Genomic DNA, 10,780 nt, shown 5'->3' on the forward strand with positions numbered 1-10,780 from the left:
GCATACAAAATCACCCAACCAAACTTGTTACTCATTTGTCTGTCTCAGAAGGTTGAAACTTTAAATTGGCCTTTCTGGGATTCGAACCGGCAACCTGTAGATCCCAGCAGCGAGTGTTGCTACCCCACCTCACTAATCACTTATCTAAAATGAGAATCTCAACTGAAAATGCAGAACATTTTTATTTTTAATCTTTTACTGAAATGCTCGCAATAAACGCTTGTTACAGTGGATTAGTTTTCTGTTTTCTTGGCCGTTTCAACAAGCAATTTTCTGTATACTTCTAGTAAACATGAATGAATATCAAACTGCACCAACTCAATTAAAGTAAAATTATTTATTATTTAAATACATAAATAGATAATAAAACAAATACAATAGTGCAAACCATAACAGCATTGTATTTAACAATTATATATGTATATATGTATATATATATGTATATATATGCATTATATACATGACACCCCAATTTTAAATATTTATTTTCACGAGAGCATGACTCTCACATCTTATGACAACTCAATGTAATGTACAATAATTATTATTTAAATAAATATAACAAATATAATAGTGCAATGATAGTGCAAATGAACCGTAAAAACATTACGTAGAATGTATATATATCACGTTTATTAATGTCGTCTCAGCAGAGCATGGCCATCACAGCTTAGTCAATGGTTTACATACCACCACTTGACCTGCAAAGGTCTAATACTGTGCTACCAATAATAAATAGTAACTTCTTTTACTACTTTTCTTTTTATTCGTCTTCTCCACAAATTAAAGTGCATCCACAAATCAGCATACGTTCAGCTTCATAGCGGTTCAGTCCTTCACATTTTTGGAGAATTTTGATTGTCATCTGCAAAAAAGTAAACAAAATGCCACATTTCGGTCACTATTACTTTAACTGATCATCAATTGTGTAACATGATAGCACAGAACAATGCTCTCCGGGCCGCTCTTAGTATCCCAAGAAGAGAGCATATCACCCATGCCAGGCACTCAGCCCAATGGCTCCCGGTCAAAGAGCGGATCACTCTCAAAATCCTCACACTCACTCACAAATGCCTCTCCCTCTCCGCCCCGTCCTATCTATCAGAAACCATCTTCAAACCATCCTCCTCCCGTCCCACCACAACGAAATACTCCAACCTACTCTGCATCCCAAGCATCAAAAAAGCCAAAGCCGGAGGTCTAGGTTTCCCCTACATTGTAGCCAAGACCTGGAACGCTCTTCCTGCAAACATCAGAGCCGAAAACTCACTCCCTATTTTTCGCAGGAAACTGAAAACCGCATTCATTGCAAAATAACATGAAACCCTCAGGATTCCATGTAAATATACTGCATAGCTAATGTGTACATGTCTACTGTAAATATTGTATTTGTATGCAAATATTGTATCCTATGTAACTAAGACATTGTCTGTAACAAGCGCCATGATGCCCCCGGGCTGACGTGCGCTCTACAAATTTGAATAAATAAATAAATAAATAAATAAACATTGTAAACATACAAATAACCTGAATATGGCCTGCAGACTGCTAGGGGAAGTGCAACACTCACAACAATGTCATGAAAAGACTCACAGACAGACAAGAGTGTGACATGCGTCCACAACGGAGTGCTGGCTTAAAACAGGTAATTGTCTTTGGAGGTTGGCGGCATGGCATGGGTGTGGATGGGAGTGTGTCGTCAGTGTCAGCACAGTGGGGTGGTTGGTGCACATGTCCCTCAAAAGTGCAAAGGGGCGGCTTGAGATCAACAAAGCGGCCTAGAACATAGCAGCGTTATGCAGCCAGTCTTTCAACCCTACCTCTCTAATATTTGTGCATTGAGGATATGCATCTGTCATTTTCAATCCCCAGCAGTGAGTACTCAAAGCTAGTGGTACATTTTCACATGTAAATCTAACCAAGATCGCCCTTGCTAACTCAGGACCATGTCAGTCCAGATACTGTTCATAACCATTGGACAATTTGAGTCCCAGTACAAACCTATTGAGCGGAATCCCTCTCCCATGGCAATAACATCCTCCTGTGTCTTCTGGTGGATTTCATGTGTCATTGTTCGTCTATCCCTGCCGAATGATGTTATGTGAGTTTGTCCAAAGCTGCTGGCAGCCTAGTTCAATTAAGCAGTTTTTCACATGCTTGCACCAAGGGAGCTTGTAGATATCAATTACAGGCCTAAGGGCTGCCACCCATAACCCTTTTTATGGTTTAGCTGTATCTGCCTAAAAATATCTTTCTCAGTCTGGCCGAACTACTTTCCAGTGTGTGAGCCTCAGGCAGAAACAGTCAAAGGATTTGACCTGTTTGATTGTATTTCCCTCGATCTGAATAGTTTGCTTCACGTACTTGCTTCTTGGTGGCCTAATGTAACGCTCACCTGATTCCCGTAGAGGCGCCGGTCTTGACTGGGCGTATACCGTATCTTCAAAGGTGATGTGTAACACACGGCTGGCTCTTTGGGCTGGACCTCTGTGCACTGTATGTCTGACTCGAAGGGTAAGATGTCTGCAGATAGAAAATATGGGATTAAGGAACTGGGTTATTGAATGTCTCTCTCTTCTTCCCTTTCTCTTCTCCTGTAGAACCCCAAAGGTTAACGCTCTCACCTTAGGTAAGTGAACGCCGTGCTCTCCATCTGCCTCGGGGCAGGGTGCTGTAACCAGTTTCTTCACTGGTTAAGGGGAGCAGGCCTCTTGACTTCAGAGGACTGCTGTCCGTCGTTTACTGCACGAACGGTAAGTTTCGAGTAATTCTAATGTCTTTAAAGTCTTTAGTAATGATGTTTCTTGTTTTGCAGGGTTCCGGCGATGGCGGATGACGGGCTGAAGTGAGTTGAAGATGGAGCCCGTGTGATGAATAGAAGCGCTTGGAAGCACGTAAGTAAGCGCTTGTTGCCTGCTTCACGATGCGCTCTAACTGTCTTTTTATTTTGCAGGTACAAGTTCGGAGCGGCTGCAGGGTGCCGGAATACCCACTGGGTTAGATGTGGAAAGGAGTAATGGCACGTGAGTATTAAAGTTCCCCAATGTCTTTAAACGCACCTTCTTTTGTCTTTCAGATGCGGGATGCAGCGCCGAAGGCCTCCGGAGCGTGCGAAGAGTTGGTAAGCTTTTGTCTTTCAGATGCCGGAATGCAGTGTGAAGACCTCCGGAGCGCACGAAGAGTAGGTAAGCCTTTGTCTTTCAGATGCCGGAATGCAGCGCGAGGCGTTGGTGACAGCCGATGGACCAGGTAAGTGAAGAGCTGTCACTGAAGACTGTAATGCTAACCTGTTCTTTCTTGTCTTTATAGGTGTTGCTGAAGACTGGATTCAGGATGGTAAGCCTTTTTCCTTAGGCCCAGGATCAGATGCAGAAGACACGATGAGCGTTCTGCTGCAGAGGATGCAGAATAACGCAAAGCAAGATTCATCCATCGGGTGTGGTTTAAATAGCCTCCTGTAGTGCTTAGGTGTCTCCTTCCACAGCCACGCCTAGGTAAGAAAAGAGTTCCTGCTTTCCAGAAGAGTTCCAGTGTTCTGAATCTAGGGAGTGGCTCCTGCCCCACCCAACAGGAAAAGTAGTTCCAAACAGAAGAGGATCAGAGGCTCAACTGGCAGGCAAGTAAGCAGCATGGTCTGCTGCAGGTAAGTCCACCCAAGCATTATGAGCCCGGCGCTTCCAGCGCTGGGACTGGGCATATTTATGAGCCTGGTGCCACTGGCGCCAGGACTGGGTCCAAAAGGTCCCAATTGGGACTGGTTGGCACTCGGAACCTGGGTTATGGATCTGCTTCCAAGGGAGTTGGGAAAACCCTGACCTTTTGGAAGCAGAGATCATGACACCTAAACACCATGCACTTTGTTTTTGAACGATTCAGCATCAGTCCATGGCCATCAAATGTAAATGGAATTGTTTTCGTAGTACTGATGGAGTCAAGGAGATGAGCATTACATTTCTGGCATACATCAATACAGGGAACTTATCTATGCCAAATGATTGTTTATCAGTCTTGGCAGGTACCAGTAACTCAATAGCTGAAATAGGCTCTCCTAGGCACCTGAATGGAATTGGGGGAGGCAACTCCTCTCTCGGTTGGGATAAAACAATACAGCAGGTAACTGTCCATACACGGCACCACCCCAATCATCCTAGGCATTTTTTAAGAAAGCTTTGACAGTTTTTTAATAAATAAAAAGGAGGTCCACTGAACTGTTTGACAAAGATTAAGAAACTAAGAAGAGTCCGAGCCTGGACGAGAGAGATCCGGGGTGAAGCTAAAGTCAGCAATGGAAGTTGAGAGATGCCCGAGCCCGAACGAGGGAGATCCAAGGAGTGAAGCTATCATCCAAAGTTTAATGAGAAAAGAATAAGAGATACAAAGAAATACAATTGTGAATGGGTCAGCCCAGAAGAGGCAGACAAAGGGGTGAAGTTGCCACCCTATCTGAATCTCGGATTACAATTGAGAAGGGCCAGCCCACAAGAGGGGGACCCAGGGGTGAGCCCATCACCCAGTGTATATTGAGAACACACTTTTATTTGTTAAACAAACTTTTATTTGTTAAAGGAAGTTTTGTTTTTGTTGTTTGAATACATCAAACCCTGAAGGCATTAGACTTTCAGAGGAAACGATACTTGGAAATTGACAGTCCTGAGAACAGCCATTGGAACTTTCATCTAATGACAGAGAATCCCGAAAATGTACTGTACTGCAAGCTGCCATCTTATTCCCTGTCTAAAACATGGGAAAGGGAGACCCAAGCCACCGCATACTGATGTATCATTTTGAGAACACTTGTTTCTTTTGATGAGAACTATCTCACACACCCTTTTGGTATTAGTTGTGAGGTTTGGCAATAGGTTTCTTAGTATAGGCCACTTTGATTTGACACAACACCACTAGGACTGCCTTATTTGTCATTTGATGGTCGACACTTTTCCCCATCTTAGATTTATGTTTAGATTAGGTGTTTTTCCAACCATCACACCACTTTCATTGTTCAATAAACACCCTTGAACTGTGATCACTTGTGTTCTGTCTTAATTGTTGTCACCATGAGTTCTTCACAGTACATAGCTCAAAAGAGAGAGAGAGAGAGAGAGAGAGAATCCTATGCAGAGGTAATCCTACGATGAGAGGATGTCATGGAGGGGCAGAGCCAAACTAGACGCGGACCCGGCGTTAGCGCGGGACGTGAGATGATCACTAGCAAGATACTAGAAGACTGGCGTCCTGAATGGAAATTAGGCCAAAGTAGAGAGAGTGAGACGGAGATGCTAAAGCAAAGGCCCGCTCGGTGCAGCATCCACACAGAAGTCGTGGTGGCCCTGGGGCCCGTTACAAAAACGGAGTCCAGACCGCAGCAGTGATTGGTTCCCCTATCGGCGCATGAAAGGCGCATCAGCTGACGAGCAGGGTTGAAAAAGTAGAGAAGATTCTCCCGAAGAGGTAATGCCGCTGAGAGGGCCAAACAGATGTATGCACATCTGTGAGAGCCTAAAAGGTTATGGAAGACTTGAACAGACAGACATCCACCAGAGACAATGATAAAGCAGGTGTTTTGGAGAAAAAAAAGGGCTTTGGGGAAAACCCGGAAAGCGAGACATTGTTTAGTACTATCAGGCATAGAGGTATGATAGTCCTAAAACACTCTCTTTGGGAGATGGGTGGCCCATTATGCATGTATGGTATGACTATTTTGCACAGTTGTATGACAAAGGTGCTGAGAAAGTTGCTGTCATACCAATATTGGGAGAATCTATTAAGGGTGCAGGATAGTTGCTGTCATACCAATATTGGGAGAATCTATTAAGGGTGCAGGATAGTGGTGGGATAGGGCATTAGATACACTACACACCTCTTACATACTAAGCATCCATAGCAGGAGTGGTCACTTGGCACCTGTGGCTACCTCACAATACCCTCCTAGACTTACCATTGGACTTCATGACATAGAGAAGAGCATATTGTGATATAAAAATACACAAACAGCAATAATGAAGAAAACACCTTGATGTGTTATGCTATTTATAGAGTTTTGTTACTAATGGGATAACAATGGTAAGGGTTGCCTCAGGAATGGCGCACTGCGACCAAGTGTGGAATCTACAGACCTTAGTCTCCAGGGGGGTGGAAAATGAGACAGATCAGGGAGGGATAAAGATGGATCTGTTTTATTTTAAAAAATATTACAGAGAGTGAATATTGTGTGATGTCAAAACAGACCCACAATAAATGTTATGAAAATGTAATCTGTTGCAATACTATACCTTCTGAACCATTGGTAAAGAGCACTGCTAATTTCCAATGTTGAGTAATTAGATGTTGCTCAGTACATTGTACGTTCTTCTTGCAAAATGTGCAGATGTCGCTTTTGCTGCAGATGAAGATGAAATCATGTTGGTCTGAAAATCCAAACTTCATGTTTCTTTTTTTATCTGTTGATCTGTGAATGACATGCAATATTTAAAATATAATTAAATAACAAAAAGAAAACACCATGAATACAAATCTAAATAAAATTAAACCTATAATTCATGTGCATTGCCAATGCAGCATTTCCTTTTAACTTTGCAAAAGCACCTCTATAAGGCCTAAAAGGAACACACTAGAACCCTTGCCTTATTAACTACAATCCGCCTTCTGAAGACTGATAGAGGCATTGATGATGTTTTAGGCCTTTGGCATGCAAAGAAAGACAAAAGTAGTAAATACAGCATGAGATATTTAGTGGCATCTATCCTTCTATGAGAGCCGTTCTTTAATAATTTGTTTTGGACAAATAATTAAGCGTGGTGTCAAATTCAAAGCTTAGCCTTGAAAAACGATGTGACTCTTCCTCTATAATCTTAACAACACATTTGGAATGAGTTATTTAAAGCTATCCATTCTTTCAGATGCACTACAGAAATAATCTAGTCACATATGTTCTGTATAACAAATAGATGATTTAGGAAAAACGGAGCAAGGCATGTGTAACATCCACAACACCTGCTTGGAGGGGATTAGCATTTTCTAAGAAAGAGGGAGAGTACCTTTTTCCTTTTGGTGGTGTTCCTTTGTCACGTGCTAGCAACACTACTTTGTATCTGCACAGATCCCGGAAAAAGGTTTGAATCTTAAATACCAAATGGATTGTGCCATAAAACCTGTTTTTGTAATTAAATAATTGTAGTACTATGTGCCCAAAAAAAGGGTACCGTATTGGTACTTGTCTACGTTCCTAGCCATTTAGCATTGTGGACAAATGCTAGTTAAATTTATGAGTAAATATTACTAAGAATACTTCAGCCAGAGCACAATATATGTGTAGCCCTAGAAAACACTTTGTTAAAATGTGATCATGTTTCAAATCATACAGAATGCAACGTGGGACATCTAGTACAGCGGTGTATTATATTTACGAACTAAAAGACTGTTTTCTTTTCATTGCTTTTCAAGCACATTATGGGATTTAATGTATAAATAGAGCAAATGAGTGATTGCTAAAAGTTTTTGAATTAATCGTAACCTCTGGCATTGCTCGAGGAAACACTCTAGGCAATCATTCTTCGGTTTGCCAAGCCTTTACAGAAGGGGAGAAAAACATGTACAAATAAAATATTTTTCCACAAAAAAGGGGAAGTCTATCCAGGACACATTTTTAAAATCCATTGACAACAAGCAACCACAGACATATTTCAGACTCATTCTGCGTCATCAGCAAGGTATTACATGGGTCTCTAGGCACAACATGTTCTGGACCCACATCTGGGCTGAAACATGTGTGGGTTTGATTACATTTCTGTGCAGAGGGGTGGTCTGCAATTCAGGCTGCACCGCTTACATTAATGGTAGGACCAAAGCAAATGTAAATATAGCTGGTTCCTTTTTGCAACAGTGAACACATGCTTAATATATGGTGTGGAAAGTTGCACAGAGCAATGTCAGTGGTTAACATCATTTCATAATGCCCCACCCCTCACATGTTTTGGTTAAAGTATGTATGAATATTTCAACATTTGGGGAAACAATTGCAATCAATCATTGCTTCACTGCACACTTAATTTTAGGGAACACGTATAAAGAAATATTCATTAAATAATAACATAAAGGTAACAGAGTAATTAGGCACTGGGTGGGAATTAATATATTTAGGAAGACTTCAAAAAACACTCACTCAATGGATTACTGTAGGTACTTGGAAATAATTACTTGGTGTAGTCACCTGAAAAGTGCTAATAAGATCATTATACTGATTGATGATGTCTGTTCCTCTGTGCGATAGAAATCCTAACTGACCAAAAGTGCAAAAATATTTAAGAACTGTTAGGTAGTAGAAGTAGAAGCGGGACAAAAAGGTGGCATGTTTGTTGGCCTAAACTCATATTTACCAAAAGAATTACAAAAAACCCTATCTGTCCCTAAAACTAAGAGGGGTTTGTTTCCCTGTATCAAATAACAATAAGGATGATGTTAGAATGTCAATCAAAAGCAAATAGTTAAATGTCCTGTGCCCAAAACCTATTTCCGACCTTTACACTCCAAAGAAAACTGTAACATAAGTGATACACTGTTTTCAGAAGGATGGATCCACCCTCCACAAATTTCATACCCTGCTCCTTTATTTGCTCTGCACCCACCCACCCCTACTGGGGCACAACCAGGGTATTCCCTTCCCTGCCCTCCACACCCACCCCCACAAGCCCTATTTGGCCCACATCTCCGGGGCAAACACCACTTGTCCCCTGCTTACTTTCATGCATACTCATTAACACAAAATCTGCTGGCAAAAAGAAACACATCATATACAACTTAATTCCCTCGGAAAGTCCAGACTTCACTTTCATCACAGAAACCTGGTTCTCTGATGTCTTCTCATCCATCGCACACGAGGCATTCCCCCAGGCTACACACAGCAGCCATAACAGAACTAGCAGAGCAGGCTGGATTGCATCCTCCACAAACCAAACCTCTTCATTTCACACTCCACAAAACAAGCCTGGAACACAGACTGCAAATCCTTCCTTGTAACATTTCCCATCAACCCATATCTTACACACAGTTTTTACTCATCTACAGACATCCAGCAAACACCTCCTACTCAAGGCAGGAAAAACAGATATCATAATTTGCGGGAAGATAGCTCTCTTCCCCCAAACCACCCCTTGGTCATCCCCCAAAACACTGCAGCTACGCTCCTACTGGACCTTGGCCAAAGAGCACATGACGCCCACCGACCTTGCCCTCCCTGGCTTTCTATAGGGTGACAAGCCACTTTAAAACAATGAGCATCACCCACCATGCCCTCCACAAGACAGGCCCAGAATACCTCCAAAAGAACCTCATCAATTACCAACCCAAAAAAAACTTGCAATCAGGCAACAAGTCCATGATTCACATTGGGTTAGTGTTAGGAGAGGATCCAACCTATGTGGATCTCTCCATGTAAACATGCCGTATATAGTTCTTTTACATTGATTTCTATTGTAAGCCTCATCTTAGGGGCCTGTTTGTTCTTAGAATACTTGGTGCCTAACTACGGTCTCCATGTATACTTGTTGTGATTTGGAATGTGGAATGGTGGGGGGTTGGAGGTTGAAGCTCTGCAGGGAGTTTGTGTCTGGCTTCCAGGCTGGGGTTTGTCTTACCCTGTCTCTTGAACTAAACCTCCTCGAAGTTTCTTCTTGGTGTGGCATACTTTATCGGTGGGGCCCTCCACAACAGTTATTCAACCACCTCTGAGGTAAGCCAGGGCAGCAATGAACCTGCAAATAAATTGTAACAGGCGACAGAGAAAATAAAGTCCAGCAGAAAACAGGACAGAATGCAAGCAACATTTGCGAAACCAGGAAAACAGCCGAAACACAAGGGTAGGTATCACATTCCATGCTCATGGAAAATAAACGATGGCAACGCCACCAACTCACACACATCTGCCAACACACAACACTCTTAAAATACAACACACAGCATATCTGCCATAAAAATACAGCTTTCACTTACGACAAAAATTCAGTCTAGATGGACACATAATGAATCTGCCGCGCCTGCATACTATACCGATGATCGTACTGCACCCATCCACATGCCACCTTGATATTGGTAGGTAGTAGGGACTTGACTACCCCTATCCTACTTTGTATTGACCATAATACACAAAACCATTCTAAAATCATCAGAACAAATGTCTCATACCTTGGACTCTGCTCCATCAGGGGCGTTCACCATTTGCGAAAAGGCAGGGCTATACAAATGACAAATTACATCACATTATATGACCTTTCGAGAGGCTCTGAAAACTTTCATGGGGCAAGCTTGAATGTGTTATATCTAAGGGCTGTTTAAACTAAATCTGAATATTTAGCAACATTTGTAAATGATGTTTTCATGATCATGCATATACTCAGAAATAAAAGTTATAAATATTATCAGTAGGATATGGTTGTTTTGTATTTATCATAGTTCGTACAGTCAAGTGTGAAATGCATGAATTAATGTACAACAACACACACTTTAATATTGCTACCATAGTGTTTTTGAAAAAATGTACACAATACAATTGACATTTAAAGCATTAAACAATAACAGATTTAGGATTGAACTGTTTTTTAAGTTTAGTACTATTCAAGAAAAGCACAAGATGCAAATACTTACATTAAATTGTTTTGATCCTGCAAACTTTCAGAATAGCCCGTGCAGTTTGTTTAAAGATGTAACTCAAAATAGAAAAGGGACCATCACTGAACCATGTGACCGTTCACGTTAGAGGAAGAATCTGAAGGACTCATAATTGCATGTG

General features: G+C 41.7%; 1 long non-coding RNA gene across 1 annotated transcript; it reads right to left on the reverse strand.

Annotated features, from left to right (window-relative positions):
- Positions 1 to 440: 440 nt before the first annotated feature.
- Positions 441 to 10,461, reverse strand: LOC138581833 (uncharacterized). Its single transcript, XR_011304811.1, has 4 exons — positions 10,177 to 10,461; positions 9,630 to 9,746; positions 6,270 to 6,445; positions 441 to 865 (listed from the first exon to the last, which is right to left on the reverse strand). It is a non-coding gene; the product is annotated as an uncharacterized lncRNA (long non-coding RNA).
- Positions 10,462 to 10,780: the final 319 nt, after the last annotated feature.

The sequence above is a fragment of the Ambystoma mexicanum genome, chromosome 3q (assembly GCF_040938575.1).
Source record: "Ambystoma mexicanum isolate Mex_15411 chromosome 3q, UKY_AmexF1_1, whole genome shotgun sequence".
In the NCBI taxonomy this organism is placed as follows: domain Eukaryota; kingdom Metazoa; phylum Chordata; class Amphibia; order Caudata; family Ambystomatidae; genus Ambystoma; species Ambystoma mexicanum.